This window comes from Lontra canadensis, unplaced genomic scaffold (genome assembly GCF_010015895.1).
Source record: "Lontra canadensis isolate GAN:19392208 unplaced genomic scaffold, GSC_riverotter_1.0 scaffold6, whole genome shotgun sequence".
NCBI classification, from domain to species: Eukaryota; Metazoa; Chordata; class Mammalia; order Carnivora; family Mustelidae; genus Lontra; species Lontra canadensis.
Window position 1 is genome coordinate 24884053 of NW_022631000.1, and position 22501 is coordinate 24906553.

The window sequence follows — 22501 nt, forward strand, 5'->3', positions numbered from 1 at the left end:
TAAAGCCGATATGATGATTCTCCTTGAGTTCAAACAGTAATGATAAAACCATGTTTCTAAACAAACCAGTATAGTAATCTGCAGCTATAGATTTGGTTTCCCAAAACCTTGAGAAAACATATCAACTTCTTTTATATCAATCTAAATGCCAAAAATATATGAGTTAACAACTCCCATGTCCAGGAGTTAAGTTTCAGTTCCCCAGGATTCTGTGGTTCTTTGTTAATTGGACAACATGAACATCATATTAGAATATTTTGGCTTTCATCATATGCTAAGACACAAGGATTCCAGCAAGTTCTTGCGAACAGTTGACCAATTGTGGGGACTCTTTCAGTAACTGTATTAGAATCCACCTCTTTCTATCTTCCTCAGAAGCTCTCTGCCTCAGAAGCTGCTGGAACTGAGGCAAGAGAAAGCAGGTGTTTTGCTGGGTTTCCAAAGTGGAGGCCTACATTCATATAGAAAAGTTCCATATTCAAAACTGATCATCAGAAGAAAGACCTACTGTATCTTGAGTCATCTCATGAAAACTGTGTAGGTGATGCATCTTTATAATGGTCTGCCAAGCACGGAAGGGAATAGTAAGCCAACATCAAGTAATTTTAGAGACTGGGAAGTCCAAGTTCAAGCAGACTATGTCTGGTGAGGACCAGCTGCCTGGTTCATAGATAGCCATCTTTCTGGTATGTCCTCACACACATAAAAAACAAGAAGTTGCTTTTAAAAAAGATACACTGATCAGTGTGGAATAAGAGAAAGCTTGATGAAAAAAAGATTGGAATGATTAAACAGCTAAACCATTAGGTCTCTTTATAACTAGGACTTTTTTCTATTTGTAATTGAAAATCATCAAATGTTTTAAGCAGCAAATGACATGATTCCTTTAGTTTTTTAAGGAGTTCACATTTTATTTTTCTGTATTATGTGTTCATTGAATTAGAAGGGTTCAGAGTAGAATTGGGGAGAATAGCTAGGTAATATCTGCATACCTTATGTGACAATGACACTTTACTTTGATAACATCAGAATTCATTAAGATAAATTAATACTTTTGTAATACTTCAGACACAAAACCGCCAAGTATACTAAAGGGTTTGAAGTAAGTAATGATGAAAAAGGAGGACCTGAACATGACATTAGGTTTCTGGCCCAAGCATCTGGTGTCAGCACTGAGGAAACCCCAGTCTACTCAGGTAAAGGGAACTAGAGTGGAGAGCAATTTTGAGGTGAGGAAACTCAAACTTACTTTGGAACATTTAGAGAGATATTTAAAATAGGCAGTTCACTATAAATAATCAGAGATACCACACAGGCAACTGAATATAGCAGTCTCTGGATAAAAATTTAGGGATAAAGATATAATTGTGTGAACCACTGGCATAAAAATGACACTAAATTTCAAGGTTTAGTTTAAGAATAACAAGGGAAAGTGTCAGGAGAGAAAAGGAAGAGGACTTGATTTAAAAGGAGGAAAGAGCAGGAGTGACAGATAAAAAGCAACCAACTGGATAACAGTTCAAAAGCCAAGAGGACAGAGTACCTCAAACTACAGAAAATGGTCACATGGTTAAATGCTAAGGAGTTAACTCAGATCCAGACAAAGGAGTGTCCTTTGAAAACTGACTAAGAAATACTATAGTAAAATAACCACAAGAATAGACATTACACCAATATTATGATATTGTGGGGAAAAAATATGGTAGGGAATGCAAATGACTTAATTTCTTCATCTTTCAAAGGGTATTAACAGAAAAGTCTACAAATGATCAATCTAGATTTGAAAGATTAATTATTGAAAGTTATGACATCAATTCCCAGTATATATAAATATAATGACATATGTAAGAAAAATTGGGAGTGAAGAGGACTTCAGGGACTGTAAGATGGGTAGAAGGAAATACATGGTCTTTATTTCATCTTCTTTATCAGTAAAACACCAAAGGCAAAATAACTCAGCATATAACACAACAGTTCTCCAGAATCAACCACCTGGTTCAAATCCCGGCTCTACAACTTATTGGAAGTATAAATTTTGCAAGGTTATTAAACTTCTACATACTTCACTTTCTTCATTTATAAAAGTAATGCTTGCCTCACGTGGTTGTAGTAAAAAGTGAAAGGAATTAATCTGTGCAAAGCACATAGAAAAAATTCCACTTTTTGATGAATGCTTGCTATCCTTATACTGTCTGAAGTTGATGAATCAGCTTAATTATGTCATATAAAACATAAAAAACCATAAAATGTCAACTATGTCACTATGAACTTTCTAATAACTATGAAAAAAAGTCACACACACAAAGTGAAATATATTATCAGTATGACAAATGAGAAACTAATGGAAGCATTAGGAATGAATTATAATAAAAAATGAAAGGAAATTGTAGAAAAAACCTCTATATATTAGTTATATCAATAAAAATAAATAAGATTCTGGGGCAGCTGTGTGGGTCAGTCGGTTAAGCATCTGCCTTCGGCTCAGGTCATGATCACAGAGTCCTGGGATCAAGCGGACCTCCAGCTCCCTGTTCGGCAGGGAGCCTGCTTCTTCCTCTCCCTCTGTCTGATGCTCCATGTGCTTGTGCTCTGTTCCTCTCTCTACGTCAAATGAATAAATTTAAAAGAAAATCTTAAATAAACACATACATACATACATAGGATTCTGTGTCTTTGTCTTATCCAAAAGGCACACTTTAAAGTGAACAGTGAAGACCCTGACAAAGAGCATTTTATAATAATAAATTCAGTCTGCATAAATCAGCAACAGTCACAAATGATGTGATGATACATTTAAAAATGTTAAAATACCTAGGGTATAAACTAATTGTAGCAAAAGTTTTTCAATTTGCTGGAGATTTCTTCATTTCCTGAAGAGCAATTCTAGTTTTATTTTCTCAAAACAAAGAAATTGGTACATATGTTTTAGAGATACCTTATATGTTATCTCTATATTAATTCCTACCTTCTATTCTGATATACAGAATGAAATTTGTGGACAGAAGAAAATTTTAATAAATATTAACATTTTAAAGTATAAATTGTTGTAGTTAATTGGTAGATCACATATACACAAAAAAATCCAGAGAGCAAGATAGGCTTATCTACAGTGAGGAAACACATGTAAAAATTAAGGTAGTTTGTCCCCTTTTACACAAAACAAAGTAGAAGAAATAATACAAGATTAAAACTGCAAAAGTTAAAGTATAAATTGTTGTAAATAAGTCAGGCAATTAGCTAAAAATAAATCATTAAAATATCCAAATAAAAATAGGAAAGGTGGAACATAGGAGTTAAGATATATAGAAATAAACAAAGCCAAACAAAACAGTAGAATTGATTGATACATTCAAAAGCTGGTTTATTTTACAATAATGAGAATGACAATTAAGTTCCCAACTGACACAATGGAAGTCAGAAGAAAATAAAATGGCATTTTTTATCTGTGAAATAAGTTAATTATCAAAATAAAATTCAATATGTAGTATATATACATATATATAAATAAATTACAAAAATAAAAACAAATAAAGATGATAAATAAAGACAGAAATATCACTAGCAATCCTGTACTAAAATAATTAGTAAAGGAAGTACCTCAATGGGAGGAAGATGACCCAAGAAGTAAATATGAAAATGAAAGAAGGAAAAGGATAGCAATGAAAGGGCAAGGATGTTGGGCAATATAAATAAATATTGACAACACAACAAATTTTTAAATTGGTATCTTATAAGTTTTAAAATATACACTGAATTAAAAAACAGGAAATCAGAGGGCAAAATTTCCAGAAAAAATAATGAAGTGATAAATGGAAAATATCTGAAAATATTGAGTTAAAAAATGAATATTATAATCTCAAGACTAAACACAAAAATAATAACTAAGATGATTAACTGTAAGTTAATATAAGGAAAGCTGAAAAAAATGTATATTTAGTTAATTTCAAAGGGAAAAAAGAAGGAAACAAAAGGATTAAAAATACAGCTAAAATGGGGAAAAATTAGATGGCCCTTAAATATGTCAATCATTATATTAAATGTAAATGAATGAAATGTATTAATTAAAATTAATGAATTACATGTGGATTTTTAAAAGTGTGTTCTGCTTCCAAGATGTAAAGCTTAGATAAGAAGTGATACATCAAAAGTTTCAAAGTAAAATGATTAAAATAATATACAATGTAAACACTAACAAAAAAGTCAATACTTAAGCTAATATCAGACAGAGGAAAATTTTTTTAATGAAGCAATTTCCTGGAGATGCATTTCATTATAATAAAAGGCCAGTTTAACAGGAAGATATCACAATGCTAATATATTATGAATACACTATATGGCTTCAACTATAAAAACAAAAATGATCAAGACTAAAATGAAAAATTAAATCGATTTGCAATCATAGGGGAACTTTCGACACTGCTTTCTTGACGGGTGATAAAATAAGCCTACCAAAAATATATATATAAAATAACAGAAAAACTAGATTCAACTGATATTGAAAGAAAACTGCAGTTAACAATAAAAATGCTAAAATACACTCTATATGCCATGGGACATTAATCACAACTGACTTTGAAATAAGAGTCAATTAATTTCATAGGGTTAGATATTAAACAATACACTTACAAACAATCCATAGGTCAAAAAATGCCGTAACGGAACATAAGAAATATTTTTGTCTGAATTGTAAAGACATATCACATCCAATGGGAAGCAACAAAAACAGAGAAAAATGTGTAAGTCTTAAGTAACTACTCTTTTCAAGTTTTTATTTAAATTCCAGTTCATTAACGTACATGTAATATTAGCTTCAGGTATACAATCAAGTGATTCATTACTTACATGCAACACCCAGTGCTCATCACAAGTGATGGACCCATCAACTATTTAACCCATCCCTTCACCCACATCTCCTCTAGGATCCCTCAGTTTGTGCTCTATAATTAAGAGTCCATTTCCTGGTTTTCTTCTCTTTCTCTTCCTTTTTTTCCCCTATGTTCATTTGTTTTGTTTCTTGAATTCCACATATGAGTAAAATCATATGGTATTTGTCTTTCTTTGAATGACTTATTTCCATTTGTATAACTCTAGTTCCATCCGTGTCATTGCAAAGGTAAGATTTCATTCTTTTTGATGGCTAAGTAATATGGCATTGTGCATGTGTATGTGCTTAGTAGAGCAATGCTGGATGTTAGAGTAGTTCTCTTTTTATGTTTTTGAGGAACCTCCATACTGTTTTCCACAGGGGCTGCACCAGTTTGCATTCCCACCAACAGTGCAACAGGGTTCCCCTTTCTCCACATCCTCACCAACATCTGTTGTTTTCTGGGTTGTTAATTTTAGCCATTCTGACAGATGTGAGGTGACAGCTCATTGTAATTTTGATTTGTACTTCCCTGATGCCAAGTGATGTTAAGCATCTTTTCATATCTGTTAGGCATCTGTTGGTCTTCTTTGGAAAAATGTTTATTCATGTCTTCTGCCCATTTTTAACTGCATTATTTGGTTTTTATATGTTCACTTTTATAAATTCTAAATACATTTGGGGTATTATCCCTTTATCAGATATGTCATTTGCATATATCTTCTCCTATTCTGAAGGTTGTTTTTCAGTTTTGTTGATTATTTCCTTTGCTGTGCAGAAGATTTTTATCTTGAGGAGGTCCCAATAGTTTATTTTTGCTTTTGTTTCCCTTGCCTCAGAAGACCTATCTAATAAGAAGTTGCTACAGTTGATGTCAAAGAGTTTACTACCTGTGTTCTCCTCTAGGATTTTGATGGTCTTGTATTTCCTGTCTCGTATTTAGGTTTTTTAAGTCAAAATAACTATTTTAGATAAGAAGAAACTCAAGAAATCAGTAATCTAATATTCGTTTCCAAAAATCTAGGGAAAAAACAGTAAATTCACTCAAGATATGGAAGAAAGTAAATAAATAATAATATTAGTAAAATAGAAAATTATACAATAGAGTACAAAAAATCCAAAAGTTACTTATGAAAACAATAAAAAAGTGATTAAACCCTCAACAAGATTATTCAAGACAATAAGGAAATAAAAATCAAGCTACCAATATTAGGAATTAAAAAGGAGACATAACTGTTCATAACAATTCAAAGATTATAAAAATTAGGAACTATTATACAGTAACAAATTGGACAGTTAATACGAACAGAACAATTTCTTTAATCATAAATAGTTGCTGCCATATTATTTTATAGCTGCCATATTATTTCATCATAAAACTGTTACCAAATTAGGAATGGGAGGCAACTTCTTTGCTCTGATAAAGAGTATCCACAAAAGTCCTTCATCAAACCATCATGCAAAAATAGAGAATTGCTGAGTTTCACCCTGAGAACATGAGTGGTTTATCTGTACCCACTATCACATAATAATATATCACATTGTAATGGAAGTGCTAATCAGTACAATAGGGAAAGGAAAGAAAAGGTTAATTTTTTTTGAAAAAATAAGAAAAGGATGGAATAACACTAGCACTATTAACACATGATATATGATCATGGGCATGCATCTATATACACCAAAAAGATAGGGATGTCCGTAACTGCTTTCTTCATCAAACCTAACAAACCAAGTATCTATATCCAACACCAAGAATTTTTTAAGACTGTAATTATTCACAAAAATATGAAAAAAATTTACAAGATAATGTCTGGGAAAAGAAGCCAGACACAAGAAGCAAAATGTTTCGTTTTCACAACAGTGAAAAGTAATAGACAGTCAAGTTGGAATAGTGATTACCCTTACCCTGGGCAATGTCTGGAAAGGGCCCAGGGTGGGCTTCTAGCCTGCTTGTGATGTTCTCTGTCTTGTACCAGGTAATGAGTAGGAACATGTCCACTTCATGAAGATTCATCAGATTGTGCACTTCTGCTTCCCTTGCTCTTCTACAAGTAGGTTCTAATTTAATAAAATGTTTACTTAAATTAGTATTTTATAATACTAATACTAATTAGTATTATAAATTATATAATTGTAAATTATATATAAATTAGTATTTTATAATGAAATATTCTCTCATCCATATCATATTATCATTATATGGAAGTAGTAGTCACACCATTAGAGAAGGAATAAATAACAAAAAATATTAGAAGGGAGAAGACAACAAAGACTGTTATTTGTAACTGATATGATTTTATGCTTAGAAAACAGAAAATTCTTCAGAAAAACTTTTGGGACTAATAAAAGCTATGCAATTATCAGGCTGAGGACAAAACTAATATATAATAATATAAAATAATTTTCTGCATTAAAGTTACAAGATACAAAAGTATAATGAAGAAGAGACCCCATTAGAAATAGCAGCTAACATCTACAATACTTAGGAATAAATTTAACAATAATTGTGCTGAATATTTTTATGAACAAAAGACTCCAGATCCTTATCCATTTTATTATAGATCATCAGGGGAATAAAAAATACACATAAATGAAGTATGCGTTCATAGTATGTAAATAACTCCATAATCAATAATTATGGGACATGTTAAATATCAGATAATATACTAACCAATTAACCCACATTGTTTCATGTGCTGTATTAGCAGAGGAGAACAGGTATTTTAATTTTGAAAATTAAGCATAAAAATTGGCACCATTGCTTGGATCAACTTTACAACATAGTGATGGTTGACTAAAATGTTTAATATTTACTGTAATGGTATTTTCAAAATTCTTTAGGTTTTCCTAATAATTGAGAGAGTCCATTTTTTAATCACCAGTGAAAATTTTCAAAAGCTGAACCATTTAGATCCTTTGTCTCTACAGGTGACCATAATTACTTACATTTTACTCTTGTATTATATTTACTTAAGGATTTAAATGCCATCTTAATTTAGATACCTTAGGGAGAAGCATTCATGAGTAAAAGGTAAGTCTGAATATGCATTTACTTAAAAATCAATAAGTTTGCTAGAAGTTTTCTCACAAGCTATGTGTCTCCAGAATAGAGAGGTAAATGCACTCCACTAGCATTTTCTTGAAACAATTCCAGAGCTCTAGTGTTTCAATTACTTCCCTCTTGGACTATATCTGGTTCACTCTCCTTTTATCATAGAAGAATGAGAAGTAACTACCAAAAAGTAGAATTTTGTAAACACAAAGGCAAAATACAGTGAAAAGGCACCAGCACTTGAACATTAGACTCCATAAGGAGACCAAGGATAATAAAAGACTGTTAATGAATGCTTTGTATTTGCAGCCAACTATTAATTACCTCCACTAATGAATAGGAGCAGCGTGATAATAAGCATATCAGAAATCATTCATATTTGGCTTTGGAATGCCATTTCTTGTAGCAAGTTAGCATTCCTAAATATGTTTCAAAGTATGACTTAATAATTAATTTGTAATCTGTGAACAATCAAGTTTATAATGTCAAGAGAAGGAGACTGAGAAACCCTGAAGGACAAGGAGTCAATAACCTCAACTCCCATGTTTTGCTCTGAGTAATCCATGTAAGGAAAAATTGTCTCAGTGCTATCTCTGGGCAACACAAATTCCCCTGATGATCCATAAAAGAATGGGTAAGCATCCTGGAGTCTTATTTTGTTCATAAAAATATTCTGCACAATTATTGTTAAATTTATTCCTAAGTATTGTAGATGTTAGCTGTGATTTTTAATGGGGTCTCTTCTTTCATTATACTTTTGTACTTTGTAACTTTCACGCAGAAAATTGTTTTATACTATTATATATTAGTTTTGTCCTCAGCCTGATAACTGCATAGATTTTATTACTCCCAAAAGTATTGTTTTGTTTTTTAGAAATATTCATATATTTTATCATTTAACTGACTTCACTGCAAGGAACATATATACAAGTGGGCTTCCCTCTTTCAGGGAGATCTGGGACTTACTCAGTTGGCACTACAATGATTATTATATACATGGATAGCACAGTGCCTGGAACTTAATAATTAGTTGGATGAATGAATAAATGAAGGAATGTGCCTTTGAAAGTCTGATTAACATTCAGTGATAGGAAAGAGTCGGTGCCTTTCTTGAGCAATAAAACAAATCCCTACCATGAAATTATAGGGCCAAAATTCCCAGCTGTCAGTCCCCTAATGATTGACATTCCTTTCTCTGACCAGATTCTAGTTGAATTAAATTCTCTTCTGGTGTTGAATACTGACCCCCTCGGTGTAATCAACTACCTCCCACCCCCTGTCGGAAGGGGTCATGTATCTTGTCTGGAGTAAACACTTAATTACCCAAGCCTGTTTGACTTTTCTGTCTTGTCATAAGTTTAGAAACTGTTCTGCACTTAAAATAGTATTCTATATAATTCTGTGGTTATAGTAACCCTTTTTTTTTTTTAAGATTTTATCTATTTATTTGATAGAGACACAAGTAGGTAGAGACAGGCAGAGAGAGAGGGAGAAGCAGGCTCCCTCCTGAGCAAAGAGCCCAATGTGGGGCTTGATTCCAGGACCCGGAGATCATGACCTGAGCTGAAGGTAGAGGCTTAACCCATTGAGCCACCCAGGTGCCTCATAATCCTTCTTGATGAGCAGTTTAGACTATATAAAAAGAAATTAGAACAAAGGGAGAGCTTGCACAAGTGTCCATATAGTAATTTTAATAGCAATATAGATAAATATGCAGTGGTGCACATTTCTTGTACTTAGGAGACAGTACTGACTGGATTGAAAAGCTTATCTCAGTCTATTTTACACTGCATTGGTTTTAACGCAGATGTCTTGATTTGTTATTTGAATAAATCAGAGATTGCAAAAAAACAAAACCTACATATAATAAAGAGTAATGGCATTCTAATGTAAGCCAAAGACACACAAGACATCAGACAATAAGGTGAGATAGGAGAAAATAATAAATTCTAATGTTTTTTAAAAATAGATTTAAATACACTGTACTGGAATTTGATTTTAACTTTATTATTTTTTTAATTTTCAAAATAAAAGATAACTATGAATAAAATAAAATTTAAAAAGATAGCTATGGAATGTAAGGATCATAATCACAGTGTGCTCATTCTTCTATTTCTTGTGTTTTTTAAATATGCACATATCATCAAATTAAGTATTTATGGTGATCACATGTCTTTGTTTTAAGCATAAATGAAGAATATAATCCCCAGTGGAAGACATGTGAAAGATTAGATATTTTGCTATGACTTCCTATAACTTATATGAATGAGTTTGCTATTTGAAATTTCTTCAAATTCTTCACCATCTATGTTTTAAATTCTTTATTTTCTTACAGAGAATCTTGACCATGATCCTCCACGGGAATGTTAGAGTAAAATTTATTATATATAATTTAAAATTTCTGCTACTCTGTTTAAATTTTTACAATCTATGTTTCCAAATTCACTCTATATAATGTTATTGGACTAACAGAATGATCTCTAAGAGAGAGTGGGGAAGTAGACAGATAATATCTGCTTAAAAATGGCTCACTACTTTTGGAGGAAAATCAAAGACCTTAGGATAATATTCATGAATTCCTAACCAAACCTACTTTTGCAGCCTTTTGTACTTAAAACATCAAATCCATCCTATGCTCAACTGAACCACACTACTAACACTTCTCTCAAAAATAGTGGAGCAGAGAAATGATGGGGGGAAAAAGGGACCTGAGAGCAAAGTGAAAAAAATGTTTCATAGTAAGTATATGTTAAAATGTAGTAATTCTCTTGAAAGTAATACAGTACTATGTATTAATTATACTTCAAAACAAATAACAAAATTTTAAAAATGTAGTTTTCATTCTGTATAACAGATGAGTCATTTTCAATTCATAATTTTATGGTTTACATGGAGTTCTCAACTCTTTTTCAGTAGAAATGCATAGGCTAGATGGACAGTCTTTGAAAGTCATGGTCATGATGTGGTTTCCAGTACTGTCAGATCAAGAAAGGAACAGTCCATAGAATACTAACTTTCAACTGGGTTATGTCTTTCTACATGAAACTTATTACATATGCAATTTTTGTTTTTTAACATTGATATATTTTATGTAACAAATTGAATTTGACAAGCTTCTACATGATTTCTTGTGGGAATTCTAATGAAATCTAATGGTAAGCATTTGGAAATGCATGTGGTATAGTAGGAAGAGTAGTATCATACAGACAAGAGACAGAAGACTCAATTTTTCAAATCCTATCTCTACCATTGACTATTTGAAGAAATCACTTAACATTTCTTGGCCACTGTTTTCCCAATATATTTAAATGGGCTTAAGTGAAATCTTAGTTTCCAAATCCATCCCCATGAAACCACCAAGGCTCTGGCTTGAGTGGACATAAGCATCATCAGGAAAGCTTGTTAAAAATGTAGATTCTGGAACTCTTCTTCCTACTGTCAACATTTTGACAGAGTGGTTCTGAAAGATGCACTGGTCTATGAATTCTAAGTAGGAAAAAACCTGGGGATTCAGTAGAGGTAGTCCATCCATGATACCAAGAAATATCTTTTAAGGTTTTGCCTGGATACCTCAAATGCAATGTTGAGTGATGAGTTTCCCCAGGGTTCTCAACATCCCATTTATCTGTCTTATACATTGGGTGTCCCTTAAGTTTTTCCCTAACTAATGAATTGATCATTGAACCTAATATTTGTATCACTCTCAGACAAAAAGTAGAAAAAATTCAGTTATTGAAATAATTGTTTAGTGCAAATCACTACATCCCTTTCATTGTTTAGATTCCTGAGCTGGAATATTTTGAAAAGAATACTAATTTATTTTGAATGTTAGTTTGAAGATTAATCATATAAAGGATTTCTATCTATCCTGTAACCCATTAGGAAATGAGTACAAATAAGAACTGAAGAGCACATTTTACATAATACCTTTCTCTGAAAATAGAAATGTATGTTAATATTATTTCCTTGAAGAAAATACAAATAAGACCAAATATCTGACATTTGATCTAAGCATACATCAGTGACAGTGTTTACATTGAACTAAACACATGGAACATAAATCCTTTCACAAATTTATTAGATGTTGTGAAGTAGAAATGACAGTTGGGTGTGCAGGGAACAAATGTGTACCTCAAAGAGAAGAGCCACTAGAAAGATTAAATTAGGAATCCTATAGAGTAAGTTGCTTTTGATTATATTGACTATAAAATTATTTCAGACTATTAGCAATTACATTCTAGAACTATTCATAGAAAGAATGTAGATAAATATCTCTAAATTATTTGGACATTCTGAGTGAAAATAAGGGTTTTTAAATTTTTTCCCAGTTTTATTGAGATACAGTAGACGTTCAACATTGTATAAGTTTAAGGTATAAAACCTTAAAGGTCTATACAAGGTATATATATGTGTGTGTGTATATATATACATATATACACACACACATATATGTGTATATATTTAGGTCAATAGAGGCCTAATGCTACATCACAGTGCCCACCTCGTTCACATCATCTCCTCTCATCATATAGGCATTTTATCATCTCCTAAGAAGAGGAAGTACAGCATAATAAGGTATTTAGAGACAGAAAGACCACGTCGCATAACTTTTATTACAGTATATTATTATAATTGTAAATTTTATTTTTACTGTTAATTACTCACTGTGCATAATTTATAAATTAAACTTTGTTAAAAATATGTATGTATAGGAAAAAACATAGTATGTATAGGATTTGTCCTGAAACCATCCACTGGGGGGAGTTATCCCCCATGGATAATTACTTGGAACATGTTCCCTGCTGGGGAACTACTGTGTGGACAAAGTGTGGGAGCAAAGAAAGGAAATTATTGCCTGGTTATAGAGCTTAAAGTCTAATTGGTTTTGTTGATTGTCATTAGCATTTCGATTTAATAACTTTGAGGCATTTATAGGGTTAGATTTCGGTGCACTATATAGAGCCACCTCAACTTAATGGCCTTCTATTTAATGAATTTAACAATTCTTACTCATAAATATTTAATCTCTAAATTATGACAGCATCATAACAATTTCAATTTGAGAATTCTGTTTTGCTGTAAATTTTGCTCAAATATTTAAAACTACATGCTATTAAACTGATGTTTTTCTATAACTATCATTTATTATGCTGATATTATTGTTTCAAATCTTCTTACAGCCACATGAAATATACTTTCATGACTTATCAACTACAATTTTCAACATAAGACATCAATATTTATGATTAATAAAGCCTTCTAAGAATTATTCTTCATAGCATACTTGTTAAATGATTCTTTTTCTCATTGTACTAAGGACACAATATTTTGGTTGCTTGTGGATGCCTTTTGAAAGAATTTTCTCCTCTTCCATTTTATAGACCAGGCATAAAGGGGACATATGAAATGACCTCATGTTTTGGAAGAATAAAAACTAAGACTATTAGTAGTTGCTATCAGAAGCTGATTTAAAAATGACTGTAATGTGATTTTGAAATTCTTAGTTTGCTCTAATAGAATATTCAATTTTCTCATTTTATATAAGATTGCAGAGCTTGGCACTATTATTGATTGATTTCTATCTGATTCAGAATGATTCTGGTGTGCTTTTAAGTGCCTAATGCCTGGCACTATTATTGATTGATTTCTATCTGATTCAGAATGATTCTGGTGTGCTTTTAAGTGCCTAATGCCATGTGGAGCATTAAGTAGTAGGAAATGTTAGATTGAAGGGATGGTATGGCCATTACTAGTGTTAGAAAAGTGTTAGTCACACTCCTAGCTCTGCAGTCAAGAAAATATCAGTAACATGCTGGATTATCAAAGTGTAATCAGAAACAGGAACATTCAGATTGTGGGTGGTATAAATATAATCAATGGAGATATTAATAATTTTTTCAGCCTTAAATATTTCTAACTAGAATCTTTATATTCCTCACTATAAAATACTCCGGGGTTCATGTTTTTGGAGTGCTTTCCTTGTAAAATGAAGGGGAGCAGAATATACCAACCCAAAATATGCCTCTAGCGTAAGGATTATTTTGGGCTGATCATTTCTGAGAGGCTGCAGACTCAGGAGAATCTCTGAGAAAAAACATAGAAATTCCTTTTTTTGTGAAGGAACTTTAATTACATTAAAAGAGGAAATTCCCTTTGATAAGTGACTCCCTTTCTCCACCAGGAAGAGAAAAAAGTAACTAAATCTCCACAAACTCTTATTTTTCTTCCCCTATAGAGCAATAATGGAAGATTAGATGGTTGAACTCTTTTAATTTCCATAACACCGTGACAGTGTGAGTAAACTGCAGCCCACAGCTTTTAATATAGCAGCTTCCTCTGCAGCCACATAATCATATGAAGAGTGTATTTGGTTCATCAAGTTGTCTGCCAAATTGAAGACAGATCAAACAACTTATGCAATTAGTAAATTAAAATAATAATAATAATAATAATAATAATAATAACCATTCCATCCCAGAGAAGAAATATAATAAGGAAATTATTTGGGCATATTTACATTTCCCTTGACATGGATACCTGGAATATCGGATATTGTCTCTGTGGGAACAAAAATTATTTAATCAGTAGGTCTAAGGAGTAAGAAACATGAAAACATATCACTATTAATTGTTAGCATTTTGTTTCATCAGATAGTCTCAGAGTTTCTTCCTGGGAAAATAAGAATAAGCTGTCCTAATGGGTAGTGGCAAGAACAACTCCCACAGTCTTTTAACTTAGGAGTAACTAAATAAGCCAGAACTTGGAGCAAGACAGCAAATGCTCCACTTCAGCAGCATGATAAATAATGAATAAGTTATTAAAACACAACTGATCACATCTCTTCATCCAACTCCATAATATAAGAGCAAAGGGACAAATAATGCTAACGACTTATAGGAAATTTAAAACTCCTAAAAGGAAATACAGTGCATAAATGAACACAGTACCATAAATCTGCAGAGCTTACTTACAGCCATGGGGGAAATCACAGAGAGCAGTTGTTTAGAGAGATTTAAAGAGGAGTTGCACTTTCCTCCTGAGCAGCTACAGTAGATCAGCAACTGAAGCAAGGGTATCACAGAAAGTTAACTCATGCCTCCTGCCTGCAGCTTTAGGATAACATCTGATCCCTAGAGGAGGGCCTGGGAAGATCTTATCCCTACTCAATTGCAAATAAGAATTAAAAGTAAGATGACAAGGAATTCCTGAAAGCTTTATATTTAATTCAAAACTGAATTTTTGATTTTCTTCCCAGTAAATTCTTTAAAATCTTTAATCTAGTCTTTTCAGGGCCCACAAAATGTATTACTTTGGCATAAAGGTATTTTCCATAGAATCTGCTTTAATCCATTATTTAAATCCAAAATACAAAGTAAAATCCAACAGATACAAACATCTGAAATACCATAAAAACAAATACTCTACGGGCCAAAGGAATGATAAAAGAAATTTAGCCTCACAAAGTTTTAGTTTTTACCTTAAAGTTCAAGCAAGAGAAAGCAAGGGTTTAAAGACAATGAATTATCAGGAGGGTTTTGCAAATGAATCTGTTATAAATACCTAGGAAAAGGATATGTGTGAGTAAAATTAAATGCATTTTGAACAAAAAGACAAAACAACATGATTATCTCTGAAATCTCTGAGAAAATGGTCATAAAATATATGAGGTAGAAACATTTAAAATTTAAAAACTAATAAGCATCCACATAATTTTAAATAATTTTTGGTATCTTTTTAATTTTATCTTAATTAAATGTGATTGGAATATATCCTTAATGTACTATAAATCTTTGCAAATACAATTGTATACTTGTGGAATATAATTTTCTTTATTCAAAATGTTTCACAATGATTCATACTTTTGTCAGCAGATGTAAATTATGTTCCTTAGTCTGGGGCAGTATTTTCACATAAAACCCCTACTAAATGAAAAACTAAAACCATAAAAGCTGTGCTACTAAGCAATGATTTCAAAATAGAAACACATATATGTATTTGTTTTGTAAATCTCACATAGAAAAAAATAAGTCAAGCAGAGAAAGCCAATTATCATATGGTTTCAGTTACTTGCAGAGCATAAGGAATAACATGGAGGACCTTAGGAGAAGGAAAGGAAAAGTGAATTGGGGAAATCAGAGGGGAAGAGGAACCATGAGAGACTGCGGACTCTGATAAACATACTGAGGGTTTTGGAAGGGGGGGGCGGGGGGGGTGATGGGAAAGCCTGGTGGTGGGTATTAAGGAGGGCACCTGCTACATGGAGCACTGGGTGTAGTGTGTACAGAGTGAATCTTGAACACTGAAAAAGTAAAATTAAATTTAAAAAAAAAGAAAAATAAAAAACATGCTAAAAATGGGAGTTTTTTTCAAGGTACTGAGTTTACATAAAAGATTAACAAAGAATTGCCTGTATTATCTCCTTTTCCTTTTGGAGTCAGAAACATATCCAATTCAGAATAAAAGATGATCAATATATTATGATAAATTTTCTGTTTTCTATTATGCTTTGGCCTCTTTGGATAATCACTTATATCCTCTTAGTTTTTATAACTGCTAACCATATTCTCTTAGAATTTGAAATGTTTATGAAATGTGTTATACTGAACTTCCAAAAATATTTTCTTCCCATGAACTGTGCATCTACATGTTTGAAACCAAACAATAAAACTTACTTTGTATAGTTTTGCCTTAAAAGTTAACATAAAGAAAACTTGTAATAATGCAATTATTTTCATACAGAAGATCAAGAAATTTCTGCCTACTTAAATAAAGACAAAATTATATTTTTAATATTTAAAATTCTATTTAAAAAATCAGTTGTTTGTTATTATAAGGATTTTGTTTGTCATTATTTTCTTTTTAATAGTTTTTTAAAATAAGTAAAATTTAGTTCAATTTCTAACAAAGGTATTGCTGAAGTAAGTGACTGGGTAAACTGTATCTTAGGAATTTTCTAAATTTATTTTGGTGTTCAATATAAAATATTTTATTTATCAAATCCTCTACTGACATTTATTTCTTCATAATTAAAAATGTGCAACAAATCATCACTACAGATGTTTCCTTGCATATATATAAAAATTTCTGTTTAGAATAAACTCCCCAAAGGGTATATCTGTGTCAAAGTAACAGAACATTTACAGTTTTATAAGTCATAGATAAATTGATCTTCATAGTCCCCATATTTATTTACATTTTAACTCACTAATTCTCTAAAAGTCCTAAGCTTTGTGAGTTATTATCACACTACAACATGTCATGGAAGGTGGATAATGTATTAAAAATAAGCAATACTAATTTAAAGATACTCCTTTTGGGGGCACCTGGGTGGATCAGTGGGTTAAATCCTCTGCCTTCAGCTCAGGTCATGATCCCAGGGTCCTGGGATCGAGCCCCACATCCGGCTTTCTGCTCAGCAGGGAGCCTGCTTCCTCCTCTCTCTCTGACTGCTTCTCTGCCTACTTGTGATCTCTGTCTCTCAAATAAATAAAATCTTAAAAAAAAATAAAAATAAAAAATAAATAAAGATACTCCTTTGGCACTAATTTATAATTATCAATCAGGTATACAGGTCCATTCAGAGATGTTTGCTCTAACAGGAACTGGTAAGGGTTTTGTCATATACTCTTTAAAAAATATTTTCTTTGGGAGAATTTTAGAAAAGTTGCAAAGATAGTATAGGGAATTCCTTGTTCCCTTCACCCAATTTCTCTTAATGTTAATTATCAAAACTAAGACACAAAACATTGGTATATTATTATTAACTAAATTCTAGACTTGATTTGGGTTTCACTAGTTTTTCCACCTATGTCCTTTTTCTGTCCCAAGAGACCATCCAGAATATTATTTTGCATTCCTTGTTATGCCTTCTACTGGTCTCTGAAAGTTTTTCAGTCATTTCTTATTTTTTATGAACTTCATACTTTTGAGAAATATTAGGTATTGCACAGAATATCCTCAAATCGGATCTGGGTTTTTTCCCCCCTAATGATTAGATTGGGGTTCTTAGTTCTTAGTGACTCAGTTCCATCCACTGTCTCTATCATTTAGAAATCTTCTGTAAGGAAGTTTATCCCTTTCCCTGCTTTATTTCTGTGATCTTTTCTTTATAGCTATATAGACTCAAGGACATTTATTTTATACTTTAGGTTATAAACCAATACTACATTATTTATTTTGTTTTTAGATTTTTCCAGCTTTGATCATGGGGAGCTCTTTCAGATTGACTCCTTTGTCTTTTCATATGCCCCCTTACTTTTGCTTTTTAAGCACTTCTTAACTTTCTCTTACTACAAGGTGCTTCAGGTTCATTGTGTATCTTCTCTTTCCCAGGTCTAGAATCAATGACTTCTCTAAGGAACCTGGTTCCTTTTCTTGGAGAATGGTATTTAGAAACCAAGATCTGGATTGTGAGTATGCTCACAACTCCTGAGATGTCATTACTTTTAGCCCTTCTCTATGGACATAGCTGGGTAATATGTGTATATATAAGCCTATGCATACATACATATTTATGATCATTTATGTGTCATCATCTGTATATATATTAGTCTTAACATGAGTTCATACTAAAAGCTTTGACTCACTCATCCTGTCATGTACTTTTAACTCTGCTCTCTGTTGATTTAAAGCATATGCAAGCATTGTCATGATAGAAAGTAAATGTTTTAAAAATTATATAAAGTATTCATCAACATTTACATACTCAATATTTGATATATTAGCAATATTTTAATTCATCTCATCAGCTAATCCCTATTAATCATAAGGAAACTGAAGAATAGAGAAAATAGGTAATTTATCCCAGTTAAACATTTAAACATGAATTAGAACTGATATGTGATATGTCTTAATAGAAGTGTGCTTGCAATTGTCTCAGTGTGGAGAAGAAAACTGTCCATATCAGCTTTATTTCAAGAGCATGTATATGTGGTGCCAATAAAAACAGAAAAAGGGGAAAGAGAAGTGGATAGATGAGAGTAATATAAAAGATACTTATGTTACTTACAATAATAAATATAGATATGAGTTGCATTAAATATTTATATGTTAATCCCTTCTTAACTACAGTTAATACATTAAGTTTAAGTATTTTTAAGTAGCATCAATACCTCAGGAAAGACTTATGGTAATAAAGTTTGACCAGTTATTTGAAATTGCTTATGTATGTGTTAGCGACATTAGCATAAGTAAATTGTTTCTGTTCTGGAATTCACCTTGAAGCCATTTTTAAATTTGATAATTCCCTATTCTCTAATACTCAAGACATATTTAAATAAAAAATGAGAAGAAAACTGTGCCTATTACCTCTGGTTATTCAGTATGTTCATGGATTTCTAAGTATAGCACATGGTACTACTGCCATTATATATCCACTGTGTGTTATATTCTACATAACTCAAAAAGGAGACCTCAATAGGTGATCACCTCAATCACCTCAATAGGTGATTGACTACAATAATTCACTTCTTACTATGTTTAGTTTATTTCATAGGGTATTATTTTAGAAATCAGTAAGAGAGAAGCTGAAAGCCACCCCTAAGGATATTTAAGCTGGCCTGTCACAAACATATCTTCTGTTTTGTTTGGTTTTGGTTTTGGTTTTGGTTTTAACAAGTATCCGTTATGGGGCTCCTGGGTAGCACAGTTAGTTAAATGCCAGAATCTTAGTTTCTGCTCAGGTAGTGATCTCAGGGTCGTGGGATCAAGGCTCCCCAACCCCACTGGACTCAGTGTGGAGTCTGCTTAAGACAATCTCTCCCTCTCCCTCTGCTCCTCCTCTGCACTTTCTCTCTCTCAAAATAAATAAATAAATCTTAAAGAAAAAAAAGTATCCTTGATGAGTATGGAGAGAAAATAAACCTGACAGTCTAGTATCAAATGGTCTTTCACTCAAAATATATCCTATTATCTTAAATCTTGCCATATCAGTAATATTAAGACTCCTAGGAAAGTAAGAATATTGCTTCATAAAACTTAGAGCTGTTTTAGAAAATAATCAACAACAGAAACTCAAGGATAGAGGACATAAAACCTAATTCTTCTTTTCTTCTATGATTCTTAGCTTGTTAAAACAAACAGACATCAATTCTTAGGTAATTACTTTTTTTTTTTTTTTCCCCGCTTTAAGATGTGCACTTACTGAACTGGTTTCAAGTCAGTGTATAGGTAAAGCTTGGATTCCTCCATTCCTCAACCCCACTCCCATGGAGATCAAAAGCCTTCATACATCTCAAATGGGGAAAAATAGGAGGGCCATGATGGCAGACCTTTCAAAATAAAGCAAAAAGATCAAGTATTAAGGTGAAGATTAAAAAAATTTTTGGATTACATAATTAACACAAGAGCAATGCTATCACCCTCCGCTGTGTGGACTCAGGAAAGGACCCGTCCTAATCCTCAGGGAGAAATGCGGAGGCTTTTGGAAAGGCAAGAGACTTCCTATAACAGTGCATCTCATAATAATTGGAATTGATATTTAAAAAAACAAACAATTGGAGACGAGGAGTCAACATGGCGGAGAAGTAGCAGGCTGAGACTACTTCAGGTAGCAGGAGATCAGCTAGATAGCTAAAGATTGCAAACACCTACAAATCCAACGGGAGATCGAAGAGAAGAACAGCAATTCTAGAAACAGAAAATCAACCACTTTCTGAAAGGTAGGACTGGTGGAGAAGTGAATCCAAAGTGAAGGGAAGATAGACCGCAGGGGGAGGGGCCAGCTCCCGGCAAGCGGCGGAGCAACGGAGCACTAAATCAGGACTTTTAAAAGTCTGTTCCGCTGAGGAACATCGCTCCAGAGGCTTAACTGGGGTGAAGCCCATGCGGGGTCAGCGTGGCTTCAGGTCCCGCAGGGTCACAAAATGATCGGGGGTATCTGAGTGTCGCAGAGCTTACAGGTATTAGAACGGGGAAGCCGGCTACAGAGACGGAGCCGAGGAGTGAGATCTCAGCTCGGGGTTACCTTGAACCGGTCGCAGGCTCGGTGAGCTTGGAGCGTGGCCGGAGGCCAGGGTGATGGGAGTAATTGGGCGCTGTTCTCTGAGGATGCATTGAGGAGTGGGGCCCCGGGCTCTCGGCTCCTCCGGGCCGGAGATGATGGGAGGCCACCATCTCCATTCCCGTCCTCCGGAACTCTACGGAAAGCGCTCAGGGAACAAAAGCTCCCGAAAGCAAACCCAAGCGGATTACTCAGCCCGGCCCCTGGTAAGGGCAGTGCAATTCCGCCTGGGGCAAAGACACTTGAGAATCACTACAACAGGCCCCTCCCCCAGAAGATCAACAAGAAATCCAGCCAGGACCAAGTTCACCTACCAAGGAGTGCAGTTTCAATACCAAGGAGAGCAGCGGAATCCCAGAGGAGGAGATGGCAAGGCACAGAACTCATGGCTTTCTCCCCATGATTCTTTAGCCTTGCAGTTAATTTAATTATTTTTCTTTTTCAATATTTTTTCTCTTCTTCTGCCAATTTTTTTTAACTTTTACCCTTTTCTTTTTTAACGTTTTTAAACTAGTTTATCTAATATATATATATATTTTTTTTTCTTTTTTATATGTTTTCTTATTCATTTTCTTTTTTTAATTTTTTTTTTTTCTTTTTTTTTTTTTTTTTTTGAACTGCTTTATATCCCCTCTCTTCCCCCTCACGATTTGGGATCTCTTCTGATTTGGTTAAAGCATATTTTCCTGAGGTCCTTGCCACCCTCTTAGTATTTCACTTGCTCCTTCATATACTCTTATCTGGACAATATGACAAGGCAGAAAAATTCACCACAAAAAAAAAGAACAAGAGGCAGTACCAAAGGCTAGGGACCTAATCAATACAGACATTGGTAATATGTCAGATCTAGAGTTCAGAATGACGATTCTCAAGGTTCTAGCTGGGCTCAAAAAAGGCATGGAAGATATTAGAGAAACCCTCTTGGGAGATATAAAAGCCCTTTCAGGAGAAATAAAAGAACTAAAATCTAACCAAGTTGAAATCAAAAAAGCTATTAATGAGATGCAATCAAAAATGGAGGCTCTCACTGCTAGGATAAATGAGGGAGAAGAAAGAATTAGCGATATAGAAGACGAAATGACAGAGAATAAAGAAGCTGAACAAAAGAGGGACAAACAGCTACTGGAACACGAGGGGAGAATTCAAAAGATAAGATAAGATTCAAAAGATCGTCATAAGACGAAACAACATTAGAATAATTGGGATTCCAGAAGAAGAAGAAAGAGAGAGGGGAGCAGAAGGTATATTGGAGAGAATTATTAGAGAATTTCCCCAATATGGCAAAGGGAATGAGCATCAAAATCCAGAAGGTTCAGAGAACCCCTCTCAAAATCAGTAAGAATAGGTCCACACCCTGTCACCTAATAGTAAAATGTACAAGTCTGAGTGAAAAAGAGAAAATCCTGAAAGCAGCCCGGGAAAAGAAGTCTGTAACATACAATGGTAAAAATATTAGATTGGCAGCAGACTTATCCACAGAGACCTGGCAGGCCAGAAAGAGCTGGCATGATATATTCAGAGCACTAAACGAGAAAAACATGCAGCCAAGAATACTATATCCAGCTAGGCTCTCATTGAAAATAGA